Consider the following 15,448-nt stretch of genomic DNA (forward strand, 5'->3'; position numbering starts at 1 on the left):
TTTTTTTTTTTTTTTTTTTTTTTTTAAGACGGAATCTCACTCTGTCACCAGGCTGGAGTGCACTGGCATGACCTCAGCTCACTGTGATCTCTACTTCCCGGGCTCAAGTGATTCCCCTGCCTCAGCCTCCCAAGTAGCTGGGACTAGAGGCATGCACCACCACACCCAGCTAATTTTTTTGTATTTTAGTAGAGATGGGGTTTCACCATGTTGGCCAGGATGGTCTCAATCTCCTACCTCATGATCTGCCCGCCTTGGCCTCCCAAAGTGCTGGGATTACGGGCGTGAGCCACCGCACCCAGCCGCTCCCTTCACTTCTTGTATCATTTTTTGGATTTCCTTGCATTGGCTTTGCCATTCTCTGGTCCTTCCCCGAATAGCTTAATAACTAACCTCCTGAATTCTTTTTTAGGTAAATCAGGGATTTCTTCCTGGTTTGGATCCATTGCTGCTAAATTAGTATAATTTTGGGGGGGTGTTGATGAGTCTTGTTTTGTCATATTACCAGGGTTGGTCTTCTGGTTCCTCCTCATTTGGGTAGGCTCTGTCAGAGGGAAGGTCTAGGGCTGAAGGCTGTTGGTCAGGTTACTTTGTCCCACAGGGTGTTCCCTTGATGTTGTACTCTCCCCCTTTTCCTGTGAAAGTGGCTTCCTGTAAGCCAAACTGCAGTGACTGTTGTCTCTCTCTGGGTCTAGCCACCCAGCAAGTCTACCTGGCTCCAGGCTGGTACTGGGGGTTGTCTGCACAGAGCCCTGTGATGTGAACCATCTATGGGTCTCTCAGCCATGGATACCAGTGCCTGTTCCAGTGGAGGTGGCAGAGGGTGCAATGGACTCCATGAGGGTCCTTAGTTCTATGGCTTAATGCTCTGTTTTTGTGCTGGTTGGCCTCCTGCCAGGAGGTGGTGCTTTCCAGAAAGCATCAGCCATAGTAGTGTGGAGAGGGGCCAACAGTGGGTGGGGCCCTAGAACACCAAAGATTATATGTCCTTTGTCTTCCACTACCAGGGTGGGTAGGGAAGGACCATCAGGTGGGGGTGGGGCTAGGCGTGTCTGAGCTCAGGCTCTCCTTGGGTGGGTCTTGCTGCAGCTGCTGTGGGGGATGTGGATGAGATTCCCAGGTCACTGGAGTTGTGTAACTAGGAGGATGATGGCTGCCTCTGCAGAGTCATGCAGGTTGTCAGGGAAGTGGAGGAAAGCTGGCAATCACAGGCCTCATCCAGCTCCCACACAAACTGAAGGGCAAATCTCACTCCCACTTTGCCCCCAGCAACAGCTCCGAGTCTGTTTCCACACGGAGGGGGAATCAGGCTTGAAAACTTGTCTGAGGCTTTCTGCCTCCCAGCTGCAAAAGAAAAGGGCTTTCTTTCCCCTCCCAACCACCCCAGGTGAAGTCCGCAAGCTGGATTCAGGTCCTCCCCTGAGTTCTGGCCGGGAAGCTTCTCGCCCAGTTCAAACTGTTACAAAGTTCAGCTAGGGAAGTCCTTCTCCCCATGGAGTTTTACCCCCTGCTCTTCTGGCCTCCCTCCTGATGGATCCCTGCAGTGCCAGGCAGGAATTAGCTGCTTGGGAATACAGCAAGCTCTCAGGGCCTCCCTGCTGCCTCCTCCAACCCTGAATTTTGCTTGACTCAGCCCTCTAACTTGACTCCACTCCAGATAAAATTGGGAACTTCTCCTGAAAACTGACCTACAGTTTCTCCAGTTGGGGGGTGTGTTCGGGAGAGGAGGGTCTCCCTTTCCCACTTCTGTGGTTGGGGCACTCACAGCATTTGGGGTGTCTCCTATGTCCTGCAGGTGCAGTCTGCTTCCTTCAGAAGGTCTGTGGGTCCTCTTGGGATTGCTGGTTTGTTCTTGTAGTCAATCTGGAGCTAAAATTCACAGTGCAAGTCTCCGCATGCTGTTCTGTCCAGAGCTGCAGTCTAGTCCTGCCTCCCATCGGCCATGATCCTTCCCCTTCCTCTCCCCTAATTTCTGTCAATGTTTGCTACCTATATTTGGGAACTATAATCTTAGATGCATATGTTTATAATAATAAGTATAATTTATAATCAACAATAAAGCTGTAATAAAATTATAAATGTAGTCATTTATACTTTTTTCTAGTGAATTCACACTTTTATCATTATATAATGTTCTTCTTTGTCTTTTTTGACAGTTTTTATCTTAAAGTCTATTTTAAGTCTTAAGGTTTAAGTATGGTTCTCATTTGGTTCTTATTTACATAGCATATCTTTTTTTACCCTTTCACTTTTAGCCTGTATGTGTCCATAGATTTAAAATGAGTCTCTTGTAGACAGAAAATAGTTGGATCTTGGTTTTTTAATATCCATTCAGCCAATTTATGTCTTTTAATTAATGTGTTTAATCCATTTACATTTAAAGTAATTGCTGATAGGGAAGAACTTACTATTGCCATTTTGTAAACTGTTTTCGGTGTGTCTTGTAGTTTTTTTGTCCCACCTTTCTTCCCTTGCTGCTTTCTTTTGTGTTTCATTGAGTGTTTTTGTAGTGACATGTTTTCATTCCCTTCTCATTTCCCTTTGTGCCTTATGCTATAAATGTTTTCTTTGTGGTTACCATTGCAATTACATAAAACATTTTAAAGTTATAACAATCTATTTTAAACTAAAAACAGCTTAACTTCAGCCATGTATTACAACTCTACTCCTTTACATCTCTAGCCTCCCCACTTAACATTGTTAATGATATAAATTACCTTTTTATATTGCATATTCATGAACATAATTTTATAATTACTTTTTATGCTTTTGGTTTTTAAATTCTTTACCACATTTGAAAGTGATTTACATGCCTACATTATAATACTGTAGGATTCTATATTTATCTAAATATTTACCTTTACCAGGGAGTTCAATATTTTCATATGGTTTTGTGTTGCTGTTTATTACCCTTTTGCTTAACCTTGAAGAATTCCCTTCAGCATTTCTTATAGGATAGGTTAAGTGGTGATAAACTCCTTCAGGTTTTGTTTATCTAGGAAAAATCTTAATTTCTTCTTTATTTTTTGAAGAATAGTTTTGCCAGATACGGTATTTTTGGATGGCAGCTTTTCCCCCCCACTATTTTAAATATACCACCCCACTCCCTTCTAACCTGTAACTGCTGATACACTAATAGTTGCTACTTTCAAGATTTTCTCTTTGTCTGTGACTTTTGATTATGACACGTCTCAGCGTACGTCTCTTTAGATTTATCTTAGTTGGAGTTATCTGAGCTCCTGAATTTGCATATCTATTCTGCTCCTCAGAGGTGGGTAGGTTTTGGCCTTTATTTCTTCAAATAAGTTCTCTGCCCCCTTTTTCTCTTTCTTCTTCTGCATGATGGAGAATATGCTAACACCAATGAACTCCATTAGTCTGGGACCATTGTTGCAATTCATTTGCTGTGAATTTACTTCCTTGATTAAAAGCAATGCTGTATGGAGTATCGTGAAAGTGGACAAGGCATTCTGCAAGTTCACACACAGTAGCTTTGGTAGAAGCATTGTGCATAGGGGAGATAAATCCATATCCACACGGTTTATTCCAGCAAGAATAAAGTACTGCCACTTCCATAATGGAAGTAGTCCATTACAATCAACCTGTCACCAGGTAGCTGGCTAAACACTTCACTACTGGTACCATAATCTTTATTAGTTTTCTATTGCTGCTAATAACAAATTGCCACAAATTTAATGGCTTAAAACAACATAAGTTTAGTATCTTACCTTGGTCAAAAGTCTAGCACAGGTCTCACTGGGCTAAAATTATGGTACTGGCAGGGTTGCATTTCTTCTGGAGGCTTTATAGGCGAATCCATGTCCTTACCTTTTCCAGCTTCCAGAGGCCACACACATCCTTTGACTCATGGCCCATTCCTCTATCTTCAAGTTGACTCAGATCCTTCTCATGCCAACATCTCTTTGGTTCTCTCTTCTGCCTCCTTCTTCCACTTATTAATGACCCTTTTTATTACACTGGGCTTTTCCCAATAGTCCATGAAATTCTCCATATCTTAAAGTCATCTGATTAGCAACCTTAATTCCATCTGCAACCTTAATTCCTCTTGGGTGTGTAACCTAACCTATTCAAAATTTCAGGAGATTAGGACATGTACATCTTTAGGGGGTGGTCATTACTCTGCCTATGACACTATTGCATTCAATATGTCATTTTATTTAGGGTGTTTCATGTGTGTATACTACTGAGATTGAGTTATTTTCTTTTTTGTTATTATAGTTAAATTTGAGAACCAGTGTTATTTTAGCTTGGCAAAATGAGTCAATTAGACTTCCATTCTTTTATATGTTTTGGGATTTGGGATTATTTATATAACTTGGGAATAATCTGCTTCTTAGAATTATTGAATTTTTGAAATTTCAGTAAACTCACCCATTAAATCAACTGGACCTGGTGTCTTTTTTTAAAAGGCTAAATATCTGACTCTGTTTTCAATTTCTTTTATAGTCTCCTAGGATTTCTTCTTCTTTCTGAGGTAATTTTGGTAATTAGTTTTTTTTCAGAAATCATGCTGTTTGTTTCAAATTTAGTATATAAAGAGCGACATAGTACACAGTTCTGTGTTGTCATTTCAAACGTATTTTTTCTTCTCCTTCCTCCATCTACTTCACTTGGTCATGGTTGCTATAAGTTTGCTTACTTTATAGTCTGTTAGAAACCAATTTTTATTCTTTATCATTGACTAATTCTACTGGATATTTTTCCTGGTTTAATAATTTCTGATTTTACCTTTAATAATCCCTTCATTGTGCTTATTTAACCTTTATAAAACTTCACAAGTTAAAATTATATTTTGTTTCTAACATATATTGCTTTCTTAGAAATTCATTTAAAGCTATTAATTTTCCTTTGGGTCTCTTTTTACATGGGTTTTGATCTGAAGCAGTCTCAGTATAAGTCACTTACACATTTTTTTCTTTTTTTTTTTTTTGAGATGGAGTCTTGCTCTGTCCCGCAGGCTGGAGTGCAGTGGCTCAATCTCTGCTCGCTGCAGCCTCTGCCTCCCAGGTTCCAGTGATTCTCCTGCCTCAGCCTCCCAAGTAGTTGGGACTACAAGCATGCACCACTGGGTCCAGCTAATTGTTGTATTTTTAGTAGAGACGGGGTTTCACCATGCTAGCCAGGCTGGTCTCGAACTCCTGACCTCAGGCAATCTACCCACCTTGGCCTCCCAAAGTGTTGGGAGTACAGGCATGCGCCACCATGGCTGGCCTAAAATTTTTTTCTAATTAAATTTTTATTTCCACAACAACAACAGCAGGCGCTAATAGTTATTGAGTCAGAAATCAGGCCAAAACCTTAGGCATGCATTATTTAATTTAATCTTCAAAGCAATTTTGAGGCAGAGTCTATTACTATCCCTACATTAAAGATGAGGAAAGTATAAATCATGTAATCTCTGCATGACTTATTCTAGATCACAGAGCTAAAAAATAATTTTATTTGAATTCAGAAAGTATATGATTTCAGAACTTACAAACTTAACCACTTTATTATATTGTAGACAGCTATTTATAAAGGTGTTTGAGAATGTCTAGATAGATGGATTCTTTTATTTTTTTCTTGCTTATTTCTAATTTTACTGCATGTTGTGTATGCTTTCTAAATTGAAAGTTCTTTTGTGTTTTACTACAGGATCATTTTTTGTGGTAAATATTCCATATTTGAAATCAACTAATGTTCTTCAGTTTCATTGAGTATAATATCCACCTCCTCTTCTCTCTCGGTAGACAGATAATACATACATACGTTTTTAAGGTGTTTTTAAGGATCAAACTTGTAAACTGTGCTATTGAAATGCTTGCATTTTGTCTCTTTGACAGGTCTGTTTCTGAGAGAAGCATATTAAAGTCTCTTACTACGATAAATTTGTCAAATTATTCTTCTATTTTTGTTATTTCTTATAAAGGAACTACAGGATTTTTATAATTATATGATAACTAATTATAAAATTTTTATAACTACATGATAAGAAGTAACAGGATTTTTATAGTTACAGGATAAAAGAGAGGACCAAGAAAACTAAAAAAATAAAATTTTCTTTTCTTTTTTTTTTTTTTTTTATAGAGACGAGTATGCACTATGTTGCCCATGCTGGTCTCCAACTCCTGGGCTCAAGTGATCATCCCACCTTGGCTTCCCAAAGTGTTAGAATTACAGGTGTGGACCACCATGCCCAGCCAAAAATGAACATTTTAATAATGCATTATCTTTTGTAATTCTCACTAAGACTCTGATTAAATATTACTAGCTCCATGATTGTGATATTTACTTTAAAATCTAAATAATACAGAGATATAAAGAGCAAATCTGATAGTGCGCCATCACACCTTTCCCCCTCAAATATTTCCTGAGAAATATTAACAACATATCCTTCCAAATCTCTTTATTTTCCTCTTTTCCCAAGTTTTTAAAATTTAAAATCATTGGCCAGGTGCAGTGGCTCATGCCTGTAATCTCAGCACTTTGGGAGGCCGAGGCGGGCAGATCACCTGAGGTCAGGAATTCGAGACCAGCCTGATCAATATGATGAAACCTTGTCACTATTAGAAATACAAAAATTAGCTGGACATGGTGGCATGCACCTGTAATCCCAGCTACTCAGGAGGCTGAGACAGGAGAATCGCCCTGAACCCGGGAGGCCCTCGGAGGTTTCAGTGAGCCGAGATTATGTCATTGCACTCCAGCCTGGGCAACAAGAGCGAAACTCCATCTAAAAAAAAAAAAAAAAAAAAAATTAAAATCATTGTTATACTTTTCAATTATGAAAATGTGCATGTGTAATGTAAGTTCATACAATCAATTATTGATTGATTCAGCTTCACTATTATAAACAATGCTGCAAAACAATCTCTATTGTTTATAGACATCTACATGTTATAGCTTTGGCTATATTGGGCTGTTGGATAATAATTTTCACATATAGATTTATAGAAGTTGAACTATAGTCCTTTTTCACTATATATAAAGTCTATTAATTCTTTTCTTTGAATTACAAATCTCTACTCGATTGGCCTCTTCTTATGTCTTCAATCTCAATTTGCTTCCTTTCCCTCATTCTTACTTCTGGCCTTTGTACCAACTCTTCTCTCAGTTTAGAATGCTCTTTCCCTTGATTCTCACAAGATTGATTCTTCCTTGTAACTTAGATCCCAACTTAAATGTCACCTCCTCAGAGAAACATTTCCTGGCCACCAAATCTAAAGTGGTTCTCGGCCATGCACGGTGGCTCATACCTGTAATCCCAGCACTTTGAGAGGCCAAGGCAGTGGATCACCTGAGGTCAGGAGTTCGAGACTAGCCTCTCCAACATGGTGAAACCCCGTCTCTACTAAAAAATACAAAATTAGCCAGCTGTGGTGGCACACACCTGTAGTCCCAGCTACTCAGCAGGCTGAAACAGGAGAATCACTTGAACCTGGGAGGGGGAGGCTGCAGTGAGCCGATATCCCACCACTGTACTCCAGCCTGAGCAAGACAGAGTGAAACTTCATCTCAAAAAAAAAAAAAAAAAAAAAGGGGTCTCTAGTTGTACTCTATTACTATACAATGCCTTTTATCAGTAAGTCAGTAAGAACTCTCTCTGTATTTTTTTAAAGCTTCATATTTGAGCTCTATTTGGTGTACTACTAACGTTAATATAAAACTTTTTTATTCAACATTTACCAGGTATATCTTTTGACATCTTTTAATTTTCAATCTTCTTGTGCCATTTTAAACATGTATCACTTATAAACAAGATATATAAAGATCCAAGCTAAGAGAGTAATTAAACCTTTCTCAATTATTGTGATTACTGACACTTAGAAGTATTTGAACAATTTCAAGTATTGGAAGAAAAATGACAGAATTTTCTAAAATTAAAAATGAGAAATCAGGGCCAGGTGCAGTGGCTCACACCTGTAATTCTGGTACTTTGGGAGGCTGAGGCAGGAGGATTGCTTGAGCCCAGGAGTTAAAGAGCAGGCTCAGCTCTTGGTGAGACCCTCTCTCTTAAAAAAAAAAAAAAAAAATTAGCTGGGCATGGTGGCGTGCACCTGTAGTCCCAGCTACTTGGGCAGCTGAAGCTGGAGGATCACTGGAGCCCAGGCAGTAGAGGCTGCAGTGAGCCATGTTCATGCCACTACACTCCCTCTGGGCAACAGAGGGAGGCCCAGTTTCAAAAAATAAAAGGAATTCAGATTGAAAATGCACAAATTTTTAAAAGCACAAGATAAAAAAGAAAAACCCCATTCCTAGTCATATTATAGAAAGACTGAATTCAATCAAATAAAAAATTTTAATAACATGAAATGTAAATAAGTAATTATAAAAGCTTACAGAAATATCTGTTACATATAAAGGAACAAAGAATCTGAATCAGATTCTTATCAGATATCTCAAAAGTAACACTTCGATAAAAAAGATAATGAAGACTCCAAACAATAGGATGACACCAATAATATAACAGTAAACTCAACCATGCCCCCTAAGGTCCTAGACCCAACCAGCTAAACAAATCCCATAAACTGCTAGGATTTACCTTTGAAAGCCAGGTGATTTTCTTCTTAAGATCCTGCTGACCTTTTCACTTGGTTTGAGATATTAATATGAGTAGAGCAAGTTGTATTAGCAATTGCCCGCACTGCTCTGGCCTGCAACGTGGAAGTCTAGGGCAATTCTATCACCCATAATAACCCTGGCCATTGAGTTGAAGCTGACCTGAGTATTTCCAGGGTCAAGGTGATGTCATTGAAAATGTCAGCTAAATTCAAGAAGAAATATTATCTTTTCTAATTGAATAACTCTAATTGGGGATAACTGCCTGCATCAGCTGCACATATGTAATGAGTCAGTCATCCCATCAGGAAGTTCTCTTGAATATCCAATATTCGCACTTTGAAGAGATAATTGCAATCACTTGAGGGATACATGATCTACTGGTGATGTTTCCGTAAACATTTGCAGGTCTCTCATTACCACCCCTAAAGTGCAAGTCACATTGTTTTCAGGAAGAAGACAAGTTAATTGTCCAAGTGGCACTTACATATCAGTTGAGGGGCACAGATTGACAATGCCTCCAATGTGGCTTCCTGGCTGGCTTATGCAATGAAAGAGTCCCAGATCAGTTTAGATAAATAAGTCTACTCCTTATTTTGGAGGAGTTGGCTTAGGGTAGTGAATCCGATTTATCCTGTTTGTGTAAGCCACCAACTGGATGACATCTATTCACTCCACGGAATGACTGAATGACCATTGTGAGAATGGAGGTGGGAAGTAACATCTGAAATATACCGTTACTATTTGACAATTGAGCATGTTGGACCCTTCCCACGTTGCTAGGTCATTGAGTCCCTATATAGGAATAATCTGGTACAGGCAAAAGAGTCACAAGGTCTCCATAGGTCAGTCATTCCCCAGTAGCAAGCTAATAGCTGCTTTTCAAAAGAGGTGTTCCCCGCAACAGGAGATGACAAGTTCAAAACCTCGGGGGCAGCCTCCCATTGCAAGAAACTCCAACTGGCAAAATCTTCAGTCATTGAGACTTATTGTTCAAAAATGTCATTAGGATTTGGGGGTCTTTAGGTAGAGAGGTTGCCACAGATGGCTTCATAGCAATCACAGAACCACTTACTGGTTTGTGGGACAGTCTATATGAAGGACAAAGTGTAATGCTCAAGTAAGGCACATACGGTCTCTAATATTGGACTCCACAGAGACCAATAAGGTGCTAGGCCTGTGTTTCTGTGGTGGGATGCTAAAGAGACAACAGCTCTTCCTTCACTTCCAGGAAGACTGAGCATTGTTAATGTGCCACATAGTCCCGAAACACTTAGTAGGCAGGCTCCTGAATTTTTTCAGTGTTTATCAGCCCATCCCTTCTGATGGAGGTGCTATAGTTCTGCCTTTAGGGCCATTAACACCAAGGCATCTGACTTTTCAACCAACATGATATCTTCTATACAGTGAAAGCCTACTGGAAGAAAGTGAGCAACCATTAAGTAACCATTCAGGTGACTTGTTTCAATCCTACCTTTGCTGCTCAGCCTCTAAACATTCACTAACAGGTAAGATGGTAGGGGATCCTTCTACCACCTTCTTCCAACCAGCTGGGTGAGATCACATGCTAGAAAATTTTCTCATTTCCTCTTACCTGCACCACTTGAACCCTTTCCTTTCTTTTCCAGAAAGTCAGGTCTCTGTCAGCATCCCATTTTTATCACCAAAAACTGTCAAGAACTGTGAAGAGTCTGGGAGTTTACCTTACTTGCAAGCCAATAGTTTAGACTGCCATAATATCATTAATACTGGTAAAAGACAACAGACCCTTCAGTCTGAGATAAAAGACTGTATTACTGACTGTATAGCAGGTATCATGTGTTTCATATATATGTTGGTTCCTCTCCCCCAACCCCAGGACCCATGGGAGTGACACAGAGCAGCCCAAGGTGATGGTGCATATGCAGTGGGTTTGCATCAAAGCTGAAGAACTCCAAGGTTAGGAAATCTGAAGCTTGTATAATGGGCTACAAGCAAACCAAGCTAACCTTTGCCCCAAAGGAAAACATTATCCTTATTATATTGAACAGTAAACAAACCTGCCCTCTGCTTCAGAAAGAGTCACTATCTCTATCTTACAAGATATCTTACAAAGATTTTGGAAAAGACAGTTCAGATCAAAGATAACCAGTGCCTCACAAGATGTGCAGAAAAAAAGAAACTCAGGGAGAGTCATCTTCCAACAATAACTTCCATGAACACAAACACAAAATTATTTACCAAAATATTAACCAAATCTAGCAACATATAAGATGGGCAATATGTCATTACCTCATAGGAATTAACCCAATAATGCAAGATTATCCTTCAAAAATTAATCAATGGAATTTAACATATTAACACATGATCAAAGAAAACTCTATGATTGTCTCAATGAACACAGATAAAGCATTTAACAAATATCAACATCGATCTATGGTAAAAGTCTTAACAATCTAAGACTAGAAAGGAACTTCTACAATCTGATCAGAGGCATCTATCAAAAACAATAAAACAAAAAACCAGCAGCTAACATAATATTAAAAGACTGAATTCTTCCTTTTTAAAATCAGGAAAAGGCAAGTATGTTCTCATCACTTCTATTCAACATTGGACTAAATAGTTCAGCCAATGCAGTAAGGCAAGAAACATAAATGCATATATTTAGGATGAAAAATGGAAGAAATATGATAGTCTTTGTAAAAACTAGAACTGATACATTTAGTTAAGTTGCAAGATACAAGGTTAATATAAAGTCTCCAACTTGATGGTTCAACTTAATGATTTTCTGACTTTACAATGGTGTGAAAGTAACAAATATTCAGTAAAAACTGTACTTTAGTACGTTATTAAATAACCTACATGAAATATTCAACACTTTGTTATAAAATAGGCTTTGTGTTAGATAATTTTACCCAATTGTAGGCTAATGTAAGTATTCTGAGCACATTTAAGGTAAGCTAGCCTAAGCTATGATGTTCAGAAGGTTAGGTATATTAAGGCATTTTCCACTTATGATGGGTCTATTGAGATATAACCCCTATTGTAAGTCAAGATGCATCTGTATATAAAATCAGTTGTATTTCTACAGTTAGCAGTGAACAATCAGAAATTAAATTTTAAGAAACCATACCATTTGTAATAGCATCAAAATATGAACTACTTAGGGACACATTTATTAAAACATATGAGATCTGTACACCAAAATCTACAAAATATTACTGAGAGAAATAAAAGAGACCTCAAGTAATATCATGCTTTTGGATTGGAAAACCAGTATCATTAAGAAGTTAATGCTCCCCAAATTGATCAACAGATTCAATGTAATCCCAAGTAAAATCCAATTAAGCTTTATATGTTGTAATTAATAAACTCATTCTAAAATGTATTCAGAAATGTAAAGGTCTTGGAATCACCAAAACAATTTTGAAAAAATAGAAAAATTTGGGAAGAATTACTCTACGTAATTTCAAGACTTACTGTAAATCTCAGTAATCAGGACAGGGTGGCACTGGCATAAAGATAGGCATACAGATCTATGAAACAGCACAAAGAATTCAGCTATGTACCTGTACGTACAAGGCCAATTTATTTGACAAAGCATCATGGCAATTCAATAGGGAAAGAACAATGTTTTAAATAAACAGTACTGGAACCAAAAAAATGAACCTCAACTTACATCTCATTCTATATATCAAAGTCAAGTACACTAAAAGTGATGACAAGGGCTTGGGGCTAGGTTCAGTTAGCTTTCTTTCTTTTTTTCTTTCTTTCTTCCTTTTTTTTTTAAGACAGAGTCTTACTCTGTTGCCCAGGCTGGAGTTCAGTGGCACAATTTTGACTCACTGCCTCCCAGGTTCAAGCGATTCTCATGCCTCAGCCTCCCAAGTAGCTGAGATTACAGGTATGCACCACCACACCTAGCTAATTTTTATATTTTTAGTAGAGGTGAGGTCCCACCCTGTTGCCCAGGCTGGTCTCAAACTCTGAGCTTCAAGTGATTCACCTGCCTTGACCTCCCACAGAGCTGGGATTACAGACATGAGCCAGTGCACCTGGCCTCTTGCTAAAAGCCTATCTGAAGTCACTGCCTTTTAATTGAAATATTTAGACCATTTACATTTAATACAACTTTTGATATGGTTAAGCTTAAATCTACCATCTTACTCTTTGTTATCCCTTTGTCCCTATTGTCCCTGTCTTCACTTTTTCCTCTCTATATCTCTTCTTTTGGATTATTTTATGATTTCATTTATCTCCTTTGTTACATTATTAGCTACAACTTTTTGTATTTTGTTATTTTAGTGGGTTTTTTTTGTGGTTTACAGTATGTATGTTTAACTTATCACAGTTTACCTTTGAATGATATACTACTTCACATATAAGAACCTTATAATATACTTACATCTCTCCCCTCCTAACCTTTGTATTATTGTTGTTATTTTACATGTACATATATTATAGATCCCACCCTACAATGATTGTTACTTTAGTTCTAACAGGTTAAGATTTGAAGATATTTAAATAATGAAAAATTTTAAAAATATTTACCCATGTAATTACCAATTCTGGTGCTCTTCATTCCTTTGTGTCAATCCAGATTTCAATTTAGTATCATTTTCTTTCTGCCTAAAGTACTTCCTTTAACATTTCTTATAATGTGAGCTTGACGGTGATAAACTCTTTAAGTTTTTATATGTTATAAAAACTTTTTTTTCTCTTAATTATTTCAAAGATAGTCTTTGGTGCATACAGAATTCTAAGCTGACAGTTTTTTTCTTTCATTAGTTTAAAGGTGTTAGTCTATTGTCTTCTCACTTGCGTTCTTTCAGACAAGAAATCTGCTATTACCTTTGTAATATATTGAAGACATTTAAATAATAAAAAATTTTTTAAATGTTTACCCATGTAATTACCAATTCTGGTGCTCTTCATTACTTTGTGTAAGTCCAGAGTTCAATCTAATATCATTTTCTTTCTGCGTGAAGTGCTTCCTTTAATATTTCTCATAGTGTGAGCTTGATGGTGATAAATTCTTCAAGTTTTTATATGTCATAATTTTTTTTCTCTTTATTTTTTCAAAGATAGTATTTGGTACATACAGAATTCTAGGTTGACAGTTTTCTTCTTTCATTAGTTTAAGGGTGTTAGTCTATTGTCTTCTCACTTGCATTCTTTTAGGCAAAAACTGTGCCATTACCTTTGTCTTTATTCTTCTGTGCATGTCCTTTTTCCTCTGGCTACTTTTAAGGTTTTCAGCTTATCACTGGTTTTGAGTAATTTGATTATAATATTCTTTGGTATAGTTTCCTACATGTTTCTTGTGCTTAGAGTTTGTTGAGTTTGTTGGGCCTTTGGGTTTTTAATTTTTATCAAATTTGGAAAATAATCAGTTATTATTTTTCTTTCTGACCCCTCTTCTCTCCTTCAGAAAGTGTAATTACACATATATTAGTGAAATTCACCCATAATTTATAGTTATTGTTCATTTTTTAAATTCTCTAAAAATCTGAGCTTCATTTTGGAGTTCCTACTATTTTGTCTTCAAATTTAGTAATATTTTGTTCTCCAGTGTGTGATCTGCTGTTAATCTTATTCATTGTATTACATACCTCACACATTTCTAGCGTAGAATTCACTTCTACAAGTGTAGTTTTCATTTCTAAAAATTTAATTTGCATTTAAACATCTTTTATGTCTCTTAACTTTATGATTATCTGGAATATAGTTATAACCATATTGCCATTATATGAATTCTAACATATGTGTCAGCTTTGAGGTCAGTTTTGATTTATTTATCTCATTATGGGTCATATTTTTCTGCTTCTTTGCATATTTGGTAATTTTTTGTTGGATGACAGATACAGTGAATTTTATGTTGTGGGTGCTGGGTATTATTGTATGCCTATGAGTTTCTTGAGATTCATTCTGGTTTACAGTTATATTACAAGGAAACAGTATAATCCTTCCAGGTCTTGCTTTTAAGATGTATTAGGTGGGTTATTTATCTAGGGTTAATTTATTCCCCACCACTGATGCGGGATCATTTTGTATACCCTACCCTATCTTGTGAATCATGAGGTTTTCCAATCTTGCAGATAGGAATAGGTATTATTACCCATTGTGTGTGGGTACAGGGCACTGTTAACTGCAAGTGCAGGTTACTGTTAACTTCTAATCCTTTCAGGTAGTTCTTTCCCCAGCCTTGGGCACTTTTCTCACACACATGTGCTGCAGTACTTGGGTGAATTTACAAAGGCAACTCTATGCAGTTCTTTGGGGTTCTCTGTGTGTAGCCCTGTTCTCTCCATTATTCTGCCTTGTGAACTGTACCTTTGTTGGTTTCTCTGAACTCTTAGCTCCACTTCCTCAACATAAGGAGTGTGCCAGGCTCTGTGGGGTTTTGCCTTCCTGCTCCATGGCCTGGAAATTCTACCAAGGTAGTAATCTGGGGATAATCATAGTGCTCACCTTTTTTTTTCTCCATCCTTCAGGGGCCATGGTCCTTCATTTCTTGATGTCCAGTATTTTGAAAATCATTGCTTCAAATATTTTGTGTGCTTTTATTCATTTCGGGAGTTAGGGTAAATCCATCATGGCCAGGAAATAAATGCCAAAAAAACTTACTCTGAAATATATATGGAAAAAGCAGGAGCAAAGAAGGAAGACTCATCCTATAAGATGGTGATTCTCTGTTATCTTCAAACCATAAGCATCAGCATTACCTGAGAACTTGCTAGACATGTAAATTCTTGGGTTCCAACTCAGACTTAATTAAAAGCCATGTGGGTGGGGCCCCATACGCCCTCTAATTGACTCTGATATATACTGAAGATTGAGAATCACTGCTAATAAGATATTAAGATAGATACAAAGTTTTAGTTATAAAAATAACATGGTACATAAAAGC

The sequence above is a fragment of the Mandrillus leucophaeus genome, unplaced genomic scaffold (assembly GCF_000951045.1).
Source record: "Mandrillus leucophaeus isolate KB7577 unplaced genomic scaffold, Mleu.le_1.0 Scaffold771, whole genome shotgun sequence".
In the NCBI taxonomy this organism is placed as follows: Eukaryota; Metazoa; Chordata; class Mammalia; order Primates; family Cercopithecidae; genus Mandrillus; species Mandrillus leucophaeus.